The following is an 11467-nucleotide window of genomic DNA, read 5'->3' on the forward strand; positions in this document are numbered from 1 at the left end:
CAAAGTTAACTCTGGGTAACACAGCCTGAGAGAGCCAGGGGCTGTGCTCAATGCTACGCAGCACAAGAAGTAACTCGTAGGAGCACCCTTGGGACCCACCCTGGAACTCCAAGAAGCTTTCTCCCCCCAGCTGCAGGGCAGGAAGGCCATCTTCCTGATGCTTGAGCAGCAGGCAGGAACCGAGCCAAAGGAACTGAGGAGCTCTGCAAAGTGGTCATGCTCAATGCTGCAGAGGAAGGCGAAAAACCCCCGGGGACCAGGGCCAATCTGCCTCGGGGGAAAATTCCTTCCTGACCCCAATGCTGGCGATCGGCTGTTCCCTGAGCATGTGAGCCAGACCTGGCTCCTTGTCCCACAGGCTGGTCATGCCTCCCAGGAGCTGCTCAAGCCCTATCCTCCCTTGACTTGAAGCCAGATCAGGGGCTTCCAAGAAAGCAAAAGCGCCTCTGGCCAGATTGACCTCGGGGGCAAGAATCCTTCCCATGCCTGTCAGGGCAGGAGGGGCTGCTCCAATTCGCTGAGACCCCTGGCAACATCTCTGTATCCTACTTCTTACCGCTACTGCCCCTGGCTCTGCGGGGAATGAAGACAGCGAGTTCTGCAGCGCTCCTCCACGAGTCGTTCCTTTGCTCTTACCTCAGCTGTCCAGCTGAGTAGATCCGATAGATAGCCTCGGGCACCTCTAGGGGCTGGTGGTTCTAATCTCCTGAGGGGCTGTCCCTGCTGCTCAATGGCAATGCACTGGGCACAGCTGCCAGGTGTCCCTGACACCTCTTTTGCCATTCAGACTGTTTGTCTACTGTTTGTGGATTCTTTAAGGATTGTTGTTGAAGGTTCTTCCTCAAGGTTGCAGGTTGCTTGTTGAGGGTTTCTTGTTTCAGGCTTGTTTGGTTTAGGTTGGTTGTTTCAGGTTGGTTGGTAGAGGCTGCTTTGCTGTAGGTTGGTCAAGGCTGTTTGTTCTAGGCTGGTCTTTTGGTTTAGCTTAGTTGAGGCCGGCTGGCTGAGACTGATTGTTTGGTTTGTTGAGGCTCATTGTTTCCGGATAGTTGTTTCTGGTTGCTTTTTTTACTTTGGAATAGGTTGTTTCTAGGTTGTTTGTCGGTTGCTTGTTTCTACCTTGTTTGAAGCTCTTTGTTTTGAGGGTTGATTGACGTTGGTTGCTTTAGCTGGCTTTCTCTGAGTTGTTTGAGGGTGTTTTGTTGAGGCTGCTTGTTTGCAGGTTGTGTGCTTGTAGGCCATTTAAGCTTGGTTGGTTTGGGGCTGTTTCAGCTGGCTTTAGCTTGGTTGGTTTAGCTTGGTTGCATTGGTTAGTTGGTGGCTTGAGGTTCTTTGGTGTCATTTGAATTTAGATTTCTCTTGTTTGGTTCAGGTGACTTTTGGTATTGCTTCTTTTGGAGAAACTGGTCAATGTTTTTTTAGGAAGCTTCTTTAGGGTTGGCTGTTAGAGTTTGGTTTTAGTGTTTTGGTCTAGATATCTTGGTTCAGGTTGTTGAGGTTTTTGGAGGCTGTTGTTTTGAGGCAGGTTGTTAGAGGCTGGGTCTTGAAGGCTGGTTGGTTAAGGGTAACTGGTTTAGGTGGGTAGATTGGGTGAGATGACTTTTGGCTGAGATTGTTTGATATCTGTTGAGCTCGGTTGTTAAAGAAGGGTGATGGTTTTAGGTGGAATGTTTGATGTTGGTTTTGGTTCAGGTTGTTTTTGGTGTTTGTTTGAGGTTGGCTTAGGGTGCTTGTTTTGGGTCATTGGTATTTAGGTCGTTGAAGCAATGTAAATTGGTTCTTTTCATTAGGTGGCTTAGGGAGGTTGGTGTATCTATCAGTCTTTAGGTAAGTGAGTTGAAGTAGTTTTGCTTTGCATAGTTTGGTTTGGTTGAAGTGCTTCTGTTTAGCTTGGTTTACCTTGGTTGCTCGAATTGGTTTTGCATAGTGCAAATTAGCTAGGGTTTTTTAGTTTGTTTTAAAAGGATTTACTTTAGATTGGGTTGTTTTGCGTTCATTTAACCTGGTTTAGGTTGCTTGGTATACTTTGGTTGATGCTGTTTGTTTCAGGATTTTTAAGGTTGTTTGTTCTAGTTCAGCTGGTTTGGGTAGGTTGCTTTCCATAGTTTGCTCTGGTTTTGGTTCTCTGGTTTAGGTAGGGATTTTGAGGATGATGTTGGTTGTTTTAGGAAAGTTGTTTGCTTGTGGTAGGTTGTTTTCTTTGAGGGGGGTTGTGCGGAGCACGAGGCCCACTTTGGTAGAGCAGGAGCAGCAGGCCCTGAGGTTTGAGATTTTGGTGCTTGAGCTTTAGGTTTAGGTTGGTTGAGGCTGCTTGCTCTGCTGGTTGTGGCTGCTTTCCATACGGTTGTTTTCAGTTGTTTTTTATACTTTGTGATAGGTTGCTTCTAGGTTGTTTGCAGGTTGGTTGTTTCTACCTTGTTTGAAGCTCCTTGTTTTGAGGGTTGATTGACGTTGGTTGCTTTAGCTGGCTTTCCCCGAGTTGTTTAAGGGTGTTTTGTTGAGGCTGCTTGTTTGCAGGTTGTGTGCTTGTAGGCCATTTAAGCATGGTTGGATTCGGGCTGTGTCAGTTGGCATTAGGTTGATTGTTTTAGGTTCCTTGCTTTAGGTTTGTTGGTTTAGCTGCTTAGGTGTGTTAGGCTTGTTAGGTTTGTGGTGGCTTGAGGTTGTCTGGAGTCATTTTAATTGAGATTTCTGTTGTTTGGTTCAGGTGTTTTTTGCTATTGCTTGTTTTGAGGAGGCTGGTTGGTGTTGTTTTAGGAAGGTTCTTCAGAGGGTTGGTTGTTCGAGTTTGTTTTTAGTATTTTGGTCTAGATATGTCGGTTCAGGTTGCTGAGGTTGTTGGATGGTGCTGCTTTGATGCAGGTGGTTAGTGGCTGGTTCTTGAAGGCCGGTTGGTTAAGGGTGGCTGGTTGAGGTTGGTTAGGTGAGGTGATCTTTGGCTGAGGTTGTTGGATGTCTGTTGTGCTAGGTTGGTAATGAAGGTTGGTTGTTTTAGGTGCAATGTTTGAAGTTGGTCTTGGTTAGGATGTTTCCAGTGTTTAGCCTGAGGTTGGCTTAGGGAGTTTGGTTTAGGTTGTTTCAGTTTAGGTCATTGGATTTAGATTGTTTAGGTGGTTTAGGTGTTTTATGTTGGTTCTCCTTGGTAGGCGGCTTAGGTAGGCTAGAGTGTACATGTGTCTTTAGGTAAGACAGTTGAAGCAGATTTGCTTTCTGTTGTCTAGGTGAGCTGAAAAGTGACTGTTTAGCTTGGTTTAGCTTGGTTGGTTGAATTGGTTTTGGCTTGGAGTTGTTTAGGTTGGTTGAAATCTTTCTGTTTAGCTTGCTTGGTTGAGTTGGTTATGGATAGGGCAGAATAGCTAGTAGTTTTTAGGTTTGTTTTAAGAGGGGTCACTTTAGCTTGAGTTGGTAGGCATTAGTTTAGCCTGATGTAGGTTGTTTGGTTTACTTTGGTTGGTGCTGTTTGGTTTAGGATTGTTTAGGTTGTTCCAGTTCAGTTGGTTTGGGCAGGTCGACATCCATAGTTTGCTTTGGTGACGGTTCTCTGGTTCGGGTAGGGATTATTTTGGATTACGTTGGTTGTTTTAGGTAGGTTCTTTTGCTTGAGGAAGGTTGATTTGTTTGAGGGGTTTCAGTGGGGCTCGAGACCCACTTTGGTAGAGCAGGAGCAGCAGGCACTGAGGCCAACATGGCCCCAAGAAGGCCTGGCAAGGGGCTGTGCTCAACACTGCAGAGGAAGGAAGCAAGCCCCTGGAGGCACTTGCTGGCCCACCTGGGGAAAAAAGCCTTGGTGCTTGCCAGCTGCAGGGTACAAGAGGTCATCTTGCTGATGCTTGAGCAGGTTTGAGATTTTGGTGCTTGAGCTTTTGATTGAGCTTAGTTGAGGCTGCTTGCTTGGCTGGTTGAGGCTTGTTTCCACACGGTTGGTTTTGGTTGCTTGTTATACTTTGTAATAGGTTGTTTCTAGGTTATTTGTAGGTTGGTTATTTCTACCTTGTTTGAAGCTCTTTGTTTTGAGTGTTGTTTGACGTTTGTTGCTTTAGCTGGATTTCTCTGAGTTGTTTGAGGGTGTTTTTCCGAGGCTGGTTGTTTACAGGTTGTGTGCTTGTAGGCCATTTGGGCTTGGTTGGTTTGGGGCTGTTTCAGTTGGCTTTAGGATGGTTGGTTTAGGTTGGTTGGTTTAGCTTGATTGCAGTCAGTTAGTTGGTGGCTTGAGGTGGTTTGGTGTCATTTAAATTTAGATTTCTGTTGTTTGGTTCAGGTGTTTTTTGCTATTGCTTGTTTTGAGGAGGCTGTTCGAGGTTGTTTTGGGAAGGTTCTTTAGGGTTGGCTGTTAAGAGTTTGCTTGTAGTGTTTTGGTGTAGGTATCTTGGTTCAGGTTGTTGAGGTTGTTGGAGACTGTTGTTTTGAGGCAGGTTGTTAGAGGCTGGTTCTTGAAGGCTGGCTGATTAAGGGTGGTTGGTTGAGGTTGGTTAGGTGAGGCGATTTTTGGCTGAGGTTATTGGATGTCTGTTGTGCTAGGTTGGTAATGAACGTTGGTTGTTTTAGGCGTAATGTTTGAAGTTGGTTAGGTTGTTTTCAGTGCTTGTTTGAGGTTAGCTTGTGGTGCTTGCTTTAGCTCGTTGGTATTTAGGTTGTTGAAGCAATGTAAGTTGTTTTTTTTCATTAGGTGGCTTAGGGAGGTTGGAGTATACATGCGTCTTTAAGTAAGTTAGTTGAAGTAATTTTGCTTTGTGTTGTTTGGTTTGGTCAAAGTGTTTCTGTTTAGCTTCCTTCAGTTTAGTTGGTTGAATTGGGTTTTGATAGAGCAGAATAGTCAATGTTTTTTAAGTGTGTTTTAAGAGGGGTTACATTAGTTTTGGTGTTCTTGCGTTAGTTTCTCCTGGTTTAGGTTGTTAGGTTTACAGTTGTTGATGCAGTTTGGTTTAGGATATTGAGAGTTGTTTTTAAAAGCTGAATTGGTTTGGGTAGTTCGCTTTCCATAGTTTCCTTTGGTTTCGGTACTCTGCTATAGATAGGGGTTTTATAGGGTGACGTTTGTTGTTTTAGGAAGGTTCTTTTGCTTGAGGTAGGTTGTTTTGTTTGAGGCAAGTTGTGTGCAGCATGAGGCCCACTGTGGTAGAGCAGGAGCAGCAGGCACTGAGGCCAAAATGGTCCCAAGAAGCCTTGGCGAGGGGCCGTGCTAAAGTTGCCAGGCTTCCCAGAGTGCCCAAGTGCCTCTGACCTAATGGATCTTGGGGGCAAGAATCCTTACCGTGCCTGTCAGGACACCAGGGACTGCTTCAAATCACTGGGATCCCTGGCAATATCTCTATCTGCATCCTATTTCTTACCATTGCTGGCCCTGGCTCTGCAGGGGATGAAGACAGCGACCTCTGCAGTTCTCCTCCAGAAGTCATTCCCTTGCTCTTACCACTGCTGTTCAGCTCAGAAGGGTGTCCATCCAAAAGATGAATCTTGCAGCACAGATCCTCCAGCAGGCTCATCCAGCCTCCAGTCTTCTCCTTCCTCACTACCCGCCAAGGATTTCCACCAGCTTCTCAAGGGCTTCCTCAGGGATGTGTTGAGGCTGCCCCCGGGCCAGCTCTGGCAGTGGACACTGGAGGCTGCTCTTTTTTATCCTGCCCGGGGCATTGTGACCTCAGCGTTGCCGGGTGCTGGCATTGTGACATGGGGGTGACGGGGCACCTGTGTGCAGCCCCGCCCGCAGCAGCCCCGCCTGCCAGCCCCCTGCCCAACATCCTATGGAGGAAGCCTTCGGGGTGCTGCCACGAGACAGTCCCTGTGCTCAGGAGGCTTCATTGTCAAATGCTGAAATAAATACCACTTGAGATCTGTTGAGGATCTGGCAGCTGTCAAGACACTTCTCCCTTTCAAAGAGATCCTGGCTGCATCTAACCAGCCATCTAACTGGTACAATCCATTTGGGGAAAAGATTCAGAAGATACCATTTGTTTTGCGTGTTTTTGCGTGTTTTTTTTCTACTTTGATTTCTTGCATGCACAATGGAGAAATACCAAAGTTTAAGTTGCTCGAAAAATGGATTTGCGTCCACCATCCTCTTGATTAATATTGCACTCAGTAATATTTAACACTCCTTGAGCACTTATAATGTGATACGTGGCGTTTGTGGATTTCAGTGGGACAGTTCCAGTTCCGCAGAAGACTGTTGTGTCTGATGGAGACAAGAGCAGCGGAATTTGGCCAGCTGACTCGGTGGGCCAGCAAAGCATTAGCAGGCTTAGCACTCCCATTTTACTCCCATGCCTTGCGTCAGGCAATTACCAATTTTCTTTACTGGTAAAAAGAAGGTCTGGTAAGACTCTGTAGGAAACTGTAGCTGCATCATAAAGCAGACGGGACACGAGTATCTCAAAACCCTAGTGATTGGGTTCCAAACCATGGCATCCAATTACGCTTTTCAACTAGAGCAAGGACAGCCCTTACCAGTAAACTCTGTTGCAGTGTCAAAAACTGAGGTCCTGTCTGCACCCCAATAGCATGGGAACACATGGCTTGTTGGGTGTGTGCAACTGCATTACTCTGCTCTTTACAGGATTTTTGTCCTCCTCCCGCTTTCCACAGTTGCTTGAGGCTGTTACGTACCATTCTCCTCCAGACAGACATAATTCCTGCATGTAAAGCAAAGATCGTTTCGGGAACGATTTACACTTGTGAAAGATTGTGAAGCCCCTGGGGAGTTGAATATCGTGATGCAAAACTGAGAGAAGAATGACAGACTTGGTGGCCGTGACATCTCAGACCCATAACGCTGAACTGTAGTTCTACAGCAGTAGCACTGGAGTCTGTGCTCCAGTTTATGTAGCACTGTCCTAAAAGATTCAGGCTGTGCTAAAGGTAAGCAGTCTCCAGGATGCTCTGAAAAGTGTCAAAATACTGGGAAATATTTCATCGCTACCTTGTTTCCTTTTCACTGAGCTAAAGGGAGGTGGGGAGGAGGGGGAGCCATGTTTAATAACATCCCACTACAGTTCTCTCTATGGGAACCACTTTGGAAATTTTCCTGGAAAAAAAACCAAGCCTGTGGCAGGCAGTCTCTTAGGATGATAGCTTCAGTCATTTTTGTATGCCTCATGCTGGAAATTGTGGTTTGAGAAATCTCAGTTCCTAGGTGGTTTGGTGTTAATTTCAGGTTTAATTTTTCTTAATCCCGGACATTTTCAGAAAAGTTTGGTCATTTCTTACAATAATCGGACAATACAGTGCTCATTTCAAAACACATTCAGAGGAGAGCCACCCATCTCAACGTATGCCGGCGGAGCTAAGTGAGCCATGGGAATGGCAAGAGACTTGCCAGATGTGGGAACAAAACCTGTGCTTTGCTCATCAAGCGAGGTGGTGAGGCCACCTCTGCTCTGTCAGGTCTACTAGGAAGACGGATGCAGCTGCATCAAGGTAGACAGAAGTACATCCACCTCCTGAGATAGTCATGGATGGCATGCCTAGGTGCGTGGGGATTCATGAGTTTGAGCAGCGTTTGGGGGTTAATTGCAGATTCTTTAGGAGCCAGTTTGTTGGAAATGGGGGAGTGGGGAAAAGATATACCTATCTGTTCACTTACTGAGCTGGGTAGCAGTCACGCTGTTTCTCCTTGTCCATTTCTATTTAGGTTTGACTGAATTTATGGCAAGTGAGCAAAGGAGAGGATAGGGGAAGCTGATTCTGCAGCACCTGATGGGAAGAAGCTATCATCCTTGGACAGCAAGGAAGCACATGGTGGGCAACTGGAGAAACTAGGAAGTGGCCAGAACCCAGGCAAAAGCTCAGGGGGTCTTTGCAATGCTTTGGGAGGTAAGATGAGGAGCAGGAACCAAACTGTGCACATGAGGGGTGGAAACAAAGCACGGGAATGCTCCTGCTGCCAAAAGTAAGGTGGGACAAAGAGCCAGCGAGGCCCCCTGGCTCTAACAGTGTCAAGCTGCAAACCAGATATACATCCCCTCTTTGTAGCTTCTTCCTGGTGACATGAGTACTGATTTTCAGGTATTTCCTTCCTGTCTCAGCAACAGATGAGGTAGCCCTTACAGGAGTATTGGTCTTTGGGTTTTCTCCACTACTTTGCTTTTCTCTTGTTGGATGTCAGTATCCCAGGCATGAAGGAAGGGGGGCATCTCCTGGTACAGTGGAGCTTGCGCCTCAAGGGCGCCCTGGCTAAGAGTGGAGGCATGATGCTAATCAGCAGTTTGAGTGTTATATTTTAGGCATCGACTGCCTGTTGTGGTTTATCCCCAGCCAGCAACTAAGCACCACGCAGCTGCTGCCTTCCCCCCTCAGTGGGATGGAGGAGACAATCAGAAGAGTAAAAGTGAGAAAACTCATGGGTTGAGATAAAGACTGTCCAATAGGTGAAGCAAAAGCCGTGCACACAAGGAAAGAAAAACAAGGGATTCATTCATTGCTTCCCATGGGCGCAGAGGTCTTCAGCAATCCCCGGGAAATCCAGGCTCCATCATGCATAACCATTACTTGGGAAGATAAATGGCATCACTCCAAATGTCCCCCCCTTTATATGCTGTATATGTACCTCTAAATGTCCCCCAGCTTTTTTTGCTGGACATGATATCTCACGGTATTGGATATCCCTTTGGTCAGTTGGGGTCAGCTCTCCTGGCTGTGTCTCCTCCCAGTTTCTGCTGCACCCCAAACCTTTTTGCTGGTGGGGCAGTGCAAGAAGCAGAAAAGGCCTTGACCCTGTGTCGGCACTGCTCAGCAATAACTAAAAGATACCTCTATTTTCAACACTGGTTCCAGCACAAATCCAAAACTTAGCCCCACAGTAGCTACTGTGAAGAAAATTAACTCTATCCCAGTCAAAACGAGTACACTGCTGTCCTGAAAGCAGTGAATTGGTGTTTCTCTTCAACTGACCTCAGCACACATGATATGTATCTGTTATAGTTATTTTTTGCTTTTAACTCATTCTGTGAGGCAAGACTTAGGATAAGGGTGTGCCACTGCTTCTGGTTTTACAGCAATATTTAAAGCTGTAATGAACTAGTCATATTTTTCATTGACTTCCTAAAAAAAGATAAATGAGAACTATCTGTATCCATAGATAAGGTGCCTTGAGTGTGGATGCTAATGAGTAAGGCCAGTTGGTCCTACACAGAGGGCAGCACTCCATAGAGACCACTGTGGAGCTGCTTTTCTGGTAGTGGTTCTCTTTGTTGCATGAAAAGTTATCTTGGTGTATTGCATCCTACTTCAAGAATGGCCGTGTTTGTCTCAACGGGACAATGCAGTTGGTCCATTAAAGGTTTCTGTTTGGTACAGTATGAGCAGGTAGAAGAAACCATGCCACAGAGCAAGTTTCTTGCTCTAAGTTTTGTTTAGAATTCCTCTAGTCACATGGGTTACCCTTCTGACTACGGAGTGAAGACGCAAGTGTTGGAATGTATATTTTCTACCTTACATTTCATTTTGATGTTAAGAACTTGATACTTTTGTGTGGAAAGGGAGATGTTTTTAGAAGTATTTAAACCTCTAGTAATAAAAACACATTGTGCGTATTCACACAAAATGCTTATCATACTTGGTAATTCTTAAGTTTGAAGCAAAATCAGGAAAGAAGCATCCAGACAAAATAACAAGGTGAATTGTTGTCCTGGTTTTGTTAAAAGAAAACAAGTTTCTCTTTTAGTGAATTTTGCCTGTCAGCTAAAGCCTTCATATTAGCTGCATTTTCCTGGAGAACCATATACATGTTTTGGCAAACCTAGCAATGGAATGCAAACTTATTGATAAGTATGGATGGACATCTCGCGAGAGGGGCAACGAGAAACCGGTGACCAAGAGACTGACCAATTGTGTATAACATTCCATTCACGTGAACACTTCATATAAAAGTGGGAGATCACGAGGATCTCGTCCCTTTTTTCCCTTTCCCTTTTTCCTCATGGCTGACGTTAGGAGAGGACCTTGCTGGTTGTCCCTGCAAACTGAGGCCTAGTGACAGACTGAATCCAGCTCTGGTTGGCTACAGAGTCTAATCCAGGACTTTGGGTGCTGGCTCTGCAGTTTCTGAGACTTTCAAGATTGGTGTTGTATAATTTGTATTATTTTCTCTATTCTTATTAGTAGCATTAGTAAAACATCTTTGATTTTTCCAACTCTCTTCTCTCTGTTCTTCTTTCCCTCCCGATCACCTGTCCTGAGTGGGAAGGGGGGAGAGGGAGGTGCAAAAGGGGGAAATGGGGGGAGAGGAGGTTAACAATACATCTACCAGGGTTTTTGTTTTCATCCCCGCAATCTTAACCCTCGACAGATAATTGGCGCCCAACCTGGGGCGAGAGAAAGGGGTATATTTGGAGATTTTTGGCTTTTCTACTGCTCTGATGTACCTTTCAATTTTCTTGGCACAGTGCCAACTCTTAGAGTTGTGATACTCGCATGTCCGTTTGCTTTGGATATTATTTAGTGGTATTAAGGTAAAGCGAATTACATTGACTTAAAGATGTTATGGCATAAGTTGTATCAGTTATTTTCTACATTGTGCTCGCTGATCCCGTATCTGTGTTGATGTTTCTTTCTGAATCGAAGTATTCATTATATAACAACAAGAAACTGGACAGCGGTCATGATGATATTGTGTGGTTTGGCATTGGTTTATTTCATTATACTGCAGCCGCTAATGGGGAAATGGGGAGAGAGGAGGTTAACAATACATCTGCCAGGGTTTTTATTGTCATCCCTGCAGCCTTAACCCTCGACAATTGCTTCTGCCAGTTGCATTTGTTCTTCATTTCTTTGACCATCTGCACAAATGTGCAAGAAGGAAGTGCAAAGTGCAGTTGTTTTGAAAGTCTTTTGTGCTCATCCAGTTGAGCTGGGTTCCCCTGGTGAAATAACTCCACATCTCCGACACTAGTGAGGCTCAAAGCTCAAGCCCTCGCTCTGAAGCAAGACGTACTCCTCAACTGAATGCTTGCAAATCCTTCTGAGTTGAGAAATAAATGTTCCTATCCTATGGAATTGTTTTCCTTTTGGTACTCATTTCTAGAAATTCCTGAGCGGTTTCCCGTGTAAAAAAACATACTAAAATACAAGAACCTGAGAACAACAGTGCTCCATCAGAGAGAAGGTCCGTCTGGCCCAATATCCTGTCTCCAACGTGGCCAGTCATCAATGTCTACAGCAGAGCACATGAGCAGAGCCAGTCTACTTCTGCCAGGGTCTTGGGGGTGCTCCTAGGCCTCAGTGGCTGGGACCAGGCTCCCCTGGGACCCCCACCCACCGCCACCGTCTCCTGCAAGGGCCCAGGGGACGTGGCTCCCTGCCAGAGAATGTTGTCGGCTTGTCACGCAGAACTGCAGGCACAACAGAGCAGAATTCTTCTCTTCTATATGCTGACAATGAGCCCAATAACCATGAGACGATTTGTCTGAAATGCCAGGGGGTCTTAGCTCCGTAAACACTTTCTAGTACACAAACCACAAATGATACAAGTCAAAAC

The sequence above is a fragment of the Patagioenas fasciata genome, chromosome 2, assembly GCF_037038585.1.
Source record: "Patagioenas fasciata isolate bPatFas1 chromosome 2, bPatFas1.hap1, whole genome shotgun sequence".
Taxonomy (NCBI): domain Eukaryota; kingdom Metazoa; phylum Chordata; class Aves; order Columbiformes; family Columbidae; genus Patagioenas; species Patagioenas fasciata.